We start from the raw sequence: 10,848 nt of genomic DNA, 5'->3' as shown, positions 1-10,848 counted from the left end.
CCCCCTACTTTTATGTTTTCTTCTTTGTTATTTGTGGAATGCAGCGAACGTTCCGTCAACTTCAACTCAACAGTAGATCTAGCCAGTCTTCACTACCTTCGGAAATTCAGGGTGAGCTAACGCGTCTAGCTTGGACTGGGTCTTCTTCTTCAAGTCTTGATGCCTTGAACTTCCGGCATGGACTAGCTTTTATTGTTTTAGCTTCTTAGACGTTTTAGTTTAGTAATTTGAGGATAGATGTTCTTGTGATGATGACTTCCAGATTTTGGGGACAATAATAATAGTTTTGAATTGTTTTTATTAATGAGTTTAAGTCTTCCGCATTTCTTTTGTTGATATTGTATTAAAATGTTAAAGGTTAGATTGATTGGTTCGCTCACATAGGAGGGTAAATGTGGGTGCCAGTCGCGGCCTCGATTTTGGGTCGTGACACTTACGTGAACAACTACTTCATTTCGAGTGTGATTTAGAGTATGATTCATTTTCTACATCCACATGTGTTTTCACTTCTATCGGTGATTCCCTCGTAGTGGATCGGGTGTATCCTTTCTGTGATTGTTTTCATGGGTAGGATGTTTAGTCATACTTGGTTATCTCAAATGACAGATTTGGTGTTTTCTTGGGGCTATTGAAGTATATGCGGTTCTACATACAACTTTACTTATCAGAATGTATAAGAGAGCTACCATGAAAATTTACAGTTGTGCGATAGACTTAAGATCTGTCTCATCATTAGTATCATGTTGCGACTTTGTGTTATTAGAGATTATGTATGCTTGCGTGTATCTCTTAATGTGTGGTTACTTGATCATTTTTTTAAAAAAAAAATGGGTTAGATAAGTTTGAATCTCCTAGAGGAGTACTTCATGTATAAAGATCCAATTTATAACTTAAGCTCATGGAAAGTTTATGTTGTGAGAAGAAAATATTGACAAAATTTATGATGGTATGTGCTCTATGAGTGTGCGGTGGTTGTTTCAAGTTCACCACTGATTATATCCCGTATTGGTTTTGAGGTTTTATCATGGCTATGTGAGAAAAGATTCCACCAAATGGTTGAGCCATGGTCCTTGAGAACATGTTGAGGATGCGAATACGATTAATTTGGTGGTTATTGAAAATAGTTTTGTTATTAGTCGAGTTTACATGCAATGATAGTTATCATTCAAGCATTGAGATGACCCCATTGGAGACATGGTATGAGATGATGTGTAAGTCTCCAATTGATTGGTTTGATACTTTTGATATGAGTCCTTGGGAATTAATATTTTTGAAAGAATCGTTGAGACAAATTCCCTTCCTACTCTCTCCTTTCCTTTGATCGTTCGAGGACGAACGATGGGCAAATTGGTATCTAATGTAACGATCCATTTGGTCGTTTTAAATATTAGAGCTTTTTATTTCATAAAATAATTTTTAAATATTTTAAATGGGTGTTTTGGACTATTGATAATTATAACTATGAAATTAATGGGATAGTTTTACTAATTTACTTAATTAGTGGTTAAAGAAAATAATAGTAAAAAATAAATATTGGGTCACTTTTACCACTTTTTATAATTAATTATATAAGAACTAGGGTAAAAATAATCTAAAGAAAAGAAAAGAAAAGACACGATATGAAGAGGAGAAAAACAGAAAAAGGCATGGAATGAAACCAAATTTAAAACGGCGGCTTCAGGTAAACTCTCCAAATTCTTTTAGTAACACTAATTATATGTAGAAGCTTGAATTGTGATTTGTCATTATAGTGAGATAAGGTAATTAGATTAGTGCAAAAGAATAGATTTTTTAGCAAATTTGATCCAATGGTCGGTTGAGTTTTGGAGTAAAAAGTGAGAAAATAACGGTTTGACCATAATGACTAATGGTTGAATAACGGAGATAAGATCATTATCAATCTTGAATTCATGTACGTAAAATAATTTAATCAAGATTAAGTCATTATAATTTGGTAAGGGTCATATATTATTAATATTATATTATATGGTGAAATTGAGGGAAAGGGAATAAATTACTAAAAAAAAATTTATATATTATTGACATATTGATCGGTAGCTATGTGTTGCTGCTGCAATCATTGGTAATGCTTACCAAATAATTTAGGCAGCAATTAGTTAGTGATGTGGGATTTGGAATGAATAAATTTAGGTCGTACGGTTTGAGGTGTTGGAAGGGTCAATTTTTCTGGAATATAGTTGTGAGTTCATTATGATAATTTTGTTATCATTATAAATTATATTTGATATATTATGATAGGTAATTGAATAATAAGTATGTCTAATTAGTTAAATTTCATTAAAGTTATACTATATGGAGGAATTAAGATTTATCCTTAGGCTTGGACTTTAGAAAACTGACTCTAATTTTGGGTAAATTTTGGGGTGTAGGCTAGGCATATAATAATATGGGTGTTTATAGATTCATTAACTTACAAATTATGCATATATATATATACTTGATAGATTGAAAAAGGTTCAGAGGCACTGAGGAAAGCAAAACCATTGAAAGGTAGCTTACTTGATTTCAATTCTTCGGTGGAGGTAGGTTATGGTTTATGCTATTTAATAGTAAACTCTTAATCGTGATTGATATGCATTGGATGATATTGTGAAGTTTTCTATGTACTTGATTGTGTGATTGTGTGACTTGGTCGTATGTTTTGTGATTGGTCTGAAATCCCGAGACTGTGGAATGTATAATCTTAAACCATCTCTATTGAAGTAATGCCTTGAATAAAGAAGGCTTGATAAAATATTATTAACGAAAGAAAAAGTGGTGATATCAAATGATAAATTAATGATATTATTGGATCGGAGTGTCACGTTCCGACACGGTATTCTTGGATCGGGGTGTCACATTCCGACACGATATTTTTGGATCGTAGTGTCACGTTCCGACACGGTATTCTTGGATCGGAGTGTCACGTTCCGACACGGTATTCTTGGATCGGAGTGTCACGTTCCGACACGATAATATTAAAGAAAAAATATGTTGAATTAATGGAAGATACTCAATCTCAAAGAACTCAACTCCCAAAATGGTTTGGTTTGGAGGCATGAGTCCACATGTGTTATCTTGATACCTTTGACTTAATACGTGCTTACTTTACTGTTATTGACACTTGTTTATTTTATTCGTTGCTTATCACATGTTAAGTGCTATAGTTGAGTTCATACTATTATTCTTTGTATATTAGTTACTATTTTGGGTTGACTGATGATATTTACTCATTACATGTTGCCTCGTATGAGCCCTACTTGTTTTCTTCTTTGTTTTCCTTTTATGAAATGCAGCGAGTGTACCTATGACTTCTGATTTTCCTCAGCCCTAGTCAACCTCCCGCATATCAAGTTCCAGGGTGAGCTATCCATTCAAGCTCGTGTTGGGTTCTCTAGGTCATGACATGATGTCCTATACTTTCGGACACATACCATTTTATTCTTTTATTTTGGTGTATTTGATATTATTAGACTTAGTATTGGAGATTAGATGTCCTTGATGTGATAACTTTCAGGTGTTGGGAAATGATATTTAGTAACATTTGAGTTTCCGCATTATGCTTGTATTTTGTAAGTTAGGTTAAATTGGTTGGTTCGTCCACTTATGAGGTTAAGTGTGGGTGCCACTCACGACTCGTTTTGGGTCGTGACAAAGAGATAGCATATGTTGTTGCTATAACAGATGATCATGCACTACGATTGTGGAATTGTAGTTTATGTCACTCAATGATAAGCATGAGATGATCTTTTTTTCTTGGATTATACCAGCTGGCCACCCACTGGTTAAGAATCGTAGTTCAAGAGTAGATCTTGAAGTGTATCTCTATGTAATTCTTGATGGTTCGAATTATGTGTTTTGCTATAATATATGGTGAAACACAGAACATTCACTCATGTGGTAACATCTAACAATTTCTGGATTTAACATATGGTCTAGCCCCTTATGCCACTAATGATGAAAAAATTATCGAAATTCATGGAGAAGGTCTGAAGGTGCTTGATGCTTTTGACGTAGTAGTTAGAATATTGAGAAAGTTTTTGATTGATCATAGTATGATACCGATATTTGAAAAGATGGTAAGTTTGATACTTTTTCGCTGAAGCTTAATTGTCTAAATGTGTTTTTACTAAGTAGATGTTCTACTGCTAGTACAAAGCAAATATCTCTTATGATCGGTTAGCGGACTCCTGGGCTGATAAACCACAGTCCTCAAAGTTTCAGCCTTGTGGTCCTACACCTACATCCCAAGCTGCAACAGTTTCTAATTATTCCTTTTCCACGAAGCAAGACCCTTACTTGATCGTGAAACTGCCATGGACTCCAAACTCCCGCGATATGGACAGGATCCTGGACTTGGTGGCATACATACTTCTGTCGCTAGCCGAGCTGTTCATATAGTAACACAGGTCATTTCGTCCAGCCACAAATATATGTATGCTACCAAGTCCAAACTGACATGTGTAACTATATGACAAGCTCGACCAGCCACAGAAGTATGTATGCCACTATGTCTAGGATATTGTCCATATCATGGGAGCTTAGAGTCCATTGCAGTTTCACAATCAAGTAAGGGTCTCGGTTCATGAAAAGGAATAATAAAAAATTTTGCAACTTGAGATACGGGTACATGACCATAAGGCTGAAACCTTCAAGACTGTGGTTTATCAGCTGAGGATTCCGTTAGCCGATTAGAAGAGATATTTCATAGTACTGGTAGTAGAACATATACTTAGTAAAAACAAATATAGACAATTCAACTTCAGTCAAAAAGTATCAAACTTATCATCTTTTCAAGTGCAAGTATCATACTATGATCAATCAAAAACTTTCTCACTAGTCTAACTATTGCCTCAAAAGCATCAATCACCTTTAAACCTTCTCTATGAATTACAATAATTTTTTCATTTTTAGTGGCATAAGGGGCTAGACAATATGTTAAACCAAAAAATTATTAAATGTTACCACATGAGTAAATGTTCTACGTCCTACCATATATTATAGCGAAGCACACAATTCCCACCATCAGGAATTGCATAGATATACACTTCATGATCTAATCTTGAACTACGATTCATAACCAGTGGGTGGTCATCTAGTATGATCCAATAAAGAGAAGCTCATCTCATACTTATTGAGTGACAAGCTACAATTTCACAATCGTAGTGCATGGTCCTTTGTTATAGCAACAACTAGGGGTGTCCAGAATTGTAAGGGTTGAACTCAAGATAATTTAAATTGGGTTCAATCTCAACGCAGTCAATCCTAACCCATTTTAGGAGAATTCTCAATTGAACTCAATCTAATCTCCAATTTCAAACCGTTTTAAAATTCTTTACTAAGTTATGTTCCTATATTAAATGTATGAATTATTATCTATTTAACATATTTTAGGATTTATATGTCAATTTGTTACGTTTTTTATTAAAAAAAATTTGATTTGAATTAGCATTATCATTATAAAAGTTAAATATCACTTTGTTAAAATAATTGAGATTAATCGGGTAAAATTGGTCGAGTCAAGACCCATCCATTTGTTAGCCCAATCCATTTGAACGCAAAGTAAATTTAGGTGGGTCAAGACCCAACCCGATTTCTATTTCAACCCATTTTAATATCTCCAATTTAAACTCAACCCGCTCATTTCACACCATAGCAATAACATATGTGGTGTTATCCAAACATCATAGAGATACAGAAGTTTTTCCAATAACACGGTCTTCTGTTATAATTTGGAGAAAATGGTTTTTCTTTTAAAAAAGAAATTAAGGGAAAATTATATCTACATTTTTTAATGGGGAAAAAAAGTACCAAAGTCGTTCATTAATAACAATCTCGACCATTCTCCGATTTCTAAATTTATAAATTGAATTATCTTATAGGCCTTTAATGAAACCTTGTTTTTTTCATTACCATATAGAAATTTTGACTTATTATAAAGCCCTTTTTCACTTCACTTCGACATGATCAATGTCATCTGCAATTATCGGCGCATCACTGTCATCTGCATTGGTTGATGGTGGAGTCGTGGGAGACGTAGTTACTGGTGTTGCGACAGTTATAGATGGTATCGATCATGACAAAGTGAAAAAAAAAGGTATTTTATGATAAGGCAATTTTTTCATGTAGTAATAAAAAAGGGTCAAGGTTAAGAAATAAAAGAGAAGATTTAATTTATATGATTTAAAAGAGATATTGTCAAAATGATTATTAATGTTTGAGCTTTTGACTCTTTTCTTCTTCTTTTTTGAATAAATTAAGAATATTATCATTGAACAAAGAAATACACATAGTGAGATACTACTTTCCAAAAAGGAAGCCTAATCCCAATGACCTCCAAAATAGAAAGAATTTATTACAACTTCCTATTACCAGTAATCCTATTTAATCTTCTTTTTTGTGTTTGTATACTTGCATCTTTCTTATCTACATTTTTGGCTTAAAATTATATTAAGTTGTTTGCTTTTTATTTGTAAAAATCATGTTATCCAATTAGTAACTTTAAATTCTTTCTTTACTTGCTTCAAGTGTCTTTCATTGATCCAGAATAAGTACTAATGATCAATATCACCTTCTTATAACCTAATCCTTTCTAAATTTTCAATATCCTCTTTAGATTTGTTATTTTATATGAATGAGCAGTAATATGGAACAATGTTAAAGTACTAAAGTTCAATCTTATCAATTATGAAAATAAAAGGTTGTGATACTATGTTTATAGTTATTATTTATGCATTATGACTACAAAATTTAAGTTCATGACTTGAATAATCTACATTATTATCAATGTTGCGATTAATGATGGTTATTTAATAGTGGTATTCTTTGTTTAAAACGGAAAATATTTCAAAAGTATAAAAATATTGAAATAAAAGTATTTTGTAAAAATATTCACAAAAAAAACATGTCAACTAAATTGATCTCATGCTTGTAGATCTATTAGTGAAAATTTGTGACCATAGAAATTTGAAGGGTTGAACAAGGACCCCATTTATAAGATATGTTTTGGGCATAACAACCAAAAACGAAACTTGTCAACTAAAATGATCTCATGCTTGTTGATGTATTAATGAAAAATTGTGATCAAAGAGATTTGAAGAGTTGAACAAGGACCCCTTTTATAAGATACGTTTGGGGCATAACAACTTCTTCAAAAGCTTCAGTGAATTTGAAATTTGAAATTTCAGATCAATGAAAAGATTGATTCACCAAAGAAAAATGATAGATATTAATGGCTAAAATAAATGATAGAAGAGGGATAGGGTTACCTTTTCAGACTGAATGAGAAATGGGGGATGTTTCGGAGGCCATTAGTATTGAAAATCCGAAGGATAAAGTTTGACTCCAATATTTTGAAGAGCTTTTCTTTTTATATTCGAAGCTACAGCAGCAAAAATGGCTTTTTACTGCTCTATCAAAACTACATCGGTAACCATTTTATCCACTGGAGCAAATATCTGCAAAAGGAGAAAAAGAGGTCAGAAAATATAAGGAAAAGGGGAAAAATCAAAAAATAGTGGAGGTCCATCTCTTAGAGCTAAGAAATAAGAATTGTGGTATAATGAAAATGATCCCGTCAAATAAGGAGGAAGGAGTTAGTGCAAGCATCAAGCCGCGACGTTCTAGAGAAAAAAAAAGAAAGCTTAGTTGGAAAACCCTGGCTTCTAGGGTGATATTTAAGAAGGGATGGTCCGTTCAATTTTTGGGTTGGGCCAGATATTTTTTTGTTTACTTTTTGGGCTTGTTGGGCCAATTTTGTACGGAACTATTAAATTAATGAAAGAGCTTCAAGCTCAGATATTTAACAAAAATGGCCTTTTATAGCTTTGAAAATGAGAAAAGACTACGTGGAAGGTGATGAGAGTGGCACCACCACCATTAATCGATTGATTTGGACAAGAACCGACAGATCTCGTTAAAACTGATTTAATTAGGGTTATTACGTTGTATTTGGAAAACAGGATGATGTGAGAAATAAGAGTGTTTCATGTTGATAAAGTTTGTGTAAGTTGGCAAGATCATTTAGACTTCTTAGATTTGGGAATAGAATGACCTTCAACCTTGCTAAAAATGACAATATTTACAATTTATTGGGGAAAATTGTAACCATTCTCATAAATTAATAAGCATTATCTGTTTCTAGTCCTATAATTTAAATCTTTTCGCTTTGGGTTATTAACAAACCCCTTGTTCTTTTCATTAAAACCTAGAAATTTTAACTTATCCTAAAACCGTTTATTCACTTCACTTTAAATTATTGGTGCTATCTACAATCGTCATCACACCATCAACGATAAACCTCCGTACATCCACCGCAAACCAACATAAGCTTGATAAAGTTTCATGTGATCAAGATTTTTATCCTGTATAAAAAATAAAGAAGAGAAATAACCCAACTCGAATTCAGTTCTTCGTTCAGTCGTTTTTCAGCGACAAAGACAGGGACATACCTATATAAATTGGACACCCTTCGTCAACAAATGATACCGTATATGTAAGTAAAATAATATACAAAGTGGTTAGGTAATGTATTTTGGACATCCTTAACACAACAAGGTGTTGTAGCCTAGTGGTCTAAGGTGCCTTGAAAAAGTCAAGCATTTAAGCGTTTGTGAGTTCAAATTCACTAACAGTACCTTTAAGCCACTTTCTTTTTCAAATTTTTTCCTCGTTTTTTTTTTCAAAAAAATTGTGTATATTATATAGTTTTTTCACAAATTTTCATGTACATTATGCAGTTTAATTATCAAAATTTCTAGTGCACTCTTTCTTTTTTTTCAAAAATTTTCATGTATATTCCGTAGCTTAATTTTTAAAATTTCTAGTGCACTCATTTATCCAAGAGAAAATAATATACTCGTATACAATTATTGGACACCCTTCGTGAAATTTTTGGCTACGCCACTAGACAAAGCCCTAGTTATCCGAGCCCATTCTATCGACTCTGTAAAATTTATTCATAGCAAAAAATCATATTGATCTTTGGTCTACCCCCATATCATTAACAACTAGGGTAACCACTCCGAAATTAATTGGTACAAACATTGAAATTCTATAAAATATTTTGTGTGTGTGTGTATGTGTGTGTGAATAGTTAATATGTGTGTGTGTGTGTATCTCACTCAATGAATTCTTTCAAAGTTTGAGATAGCATATGTTGTTGCAATAACAAATGACCATGCACGACAATTGTGAAACTGTAGTTTATTTCACTCAATGATAAGTATGAGATGAGCTTCTCTTTCTTGTATTATATCAGATGACCACTTACTGGTTAAGAATCGTAGTTCAAGATTAGATCTTGTAGTGTATTTTTATGTAATTCTTGATGGTGAGAATTGTGTGTTTTGCTATAATATATGGTGTGACACATAGCAATCACTCATGCGGTAACATCTAATGATTTATGAATTTCACAGATGATGTAGCCCCTTATGCCACTAAAGATTTGAAGGTGCTTGATACTTTTGAAGCAGTATAGTTAGACTATTGTAAAAAAATTTGGTTGATCATAGTATGATACCTGTATTTGATTAGATGGTAAGTTTGATACTTTTATAGTGAAGCTTAATTGTCTAAATGTGGTTTTACTAAGTACATGTTCTGCTGCCACTACAATGCAAATATATCTTATGATTGGTTAGAGCAGTTCTAGGCTGATAAACCACAGGCCTCAAACTTTCAGCCTTCTGGTCCTACACCTGCATCCAAAGCTGCACCAGTTTCTGATTATTCCTTTTTCATGAAGCGAGACCCTTACTTTATCGTGAAACTGTCATGGACTCGAAACTCCCGCGATATGGACAGGATCCTGGACTTGGTGGCATACATACTTCTGTGGCTGGCCGAGCTGGTCCTATAGTAACACAGGTCAGTTCAGTATGTGGCTGGCTGAACTGGCCTGTGTTCCTATATGACCAACTCGGCCAGCCACAGAAGTTGTATGCCACCCAGTCCAGGATTTTGTCCATATCGCGGGAGTTCAGAGTCCATCTTAGTGTCACAATTAAGTGAGGATATAGATTCATGGAAAAGCAATAATTAGAAATTGTTACAACTTAGGATGTTGGTGTAGGAGTAGAAGGCTGAAACTTTGAGGACTGTGGTTTATCAGCCCAGGACTCCGCTAACGAATCATAAGAGATATTTGCATAGTACTGGCCGTAGAACATATACTTTGTAAAAACACATTTAGACAATTCAGTTTCAGTCAAAAAGTATTAAACTTACCATATTTTCAAATATAGGTATAATACTATGACGAACGAAAAACTTTCTCAGTAGTCTAACTAATACCTCAAAAGCAACAACCACCTTCAAACCTTCTACATAAATTTCGATAAATCATTCATCTGTAGTGGCATAAGGGTCTACGTAATATGTGAAATTCAGAAATTATTAGATTTTACCATATTAGTGAATGTTAGTGTAACACCATATATTATAGCAAAATACTTAATTCCCACCATCAGGAATTACATAGAAATACACTTCAAGATCTAATCTTGAACTATGATACATAACCGATGGGTGGTCATTTGGTATGATCCAAGAAAGAGAAGCTCATCTCATACTTAAAATAAATCATTGAGTGAGATCATAAACTAGAAATTTCACAATCGTAGTGCATGATCCTCTGTTATAGCAACAACTAGGGGTGTCAAAAATGAACCCAAACATTGTTAATCCGCCCAGAATTTTAAGGATTGCACTCAAGATAATTTGAATTGGGTTCAATCTCAGCTAATTCAAGCCTAACCCATTTTAGGAGAATTCTTAATTGAGTCCAATTCAATATCCAATTTCAACCCGTTTTAAAATTCTTTACTAAGTTAGGTTCCTATATTA

This window comes from Solanum pennellii, chromosome 10 (genome assembly GCF_001406875.1).
Source record: "Solanum pennellii chromosome 10, SPENNV200".
In the NCBI taxonomy this organism is placed as follows: domain Eukaryota; kingdom Viridiplantae; phylum Streptophyta; class Magnoliopsida; order Solanales; family Solanaceae; genus Solanum; species Solanum pennellii.
The sequence above is the reverse complement of the archived record's forward strand: the minus strand, read 5'-3'. Positions refer to the sequence as shown.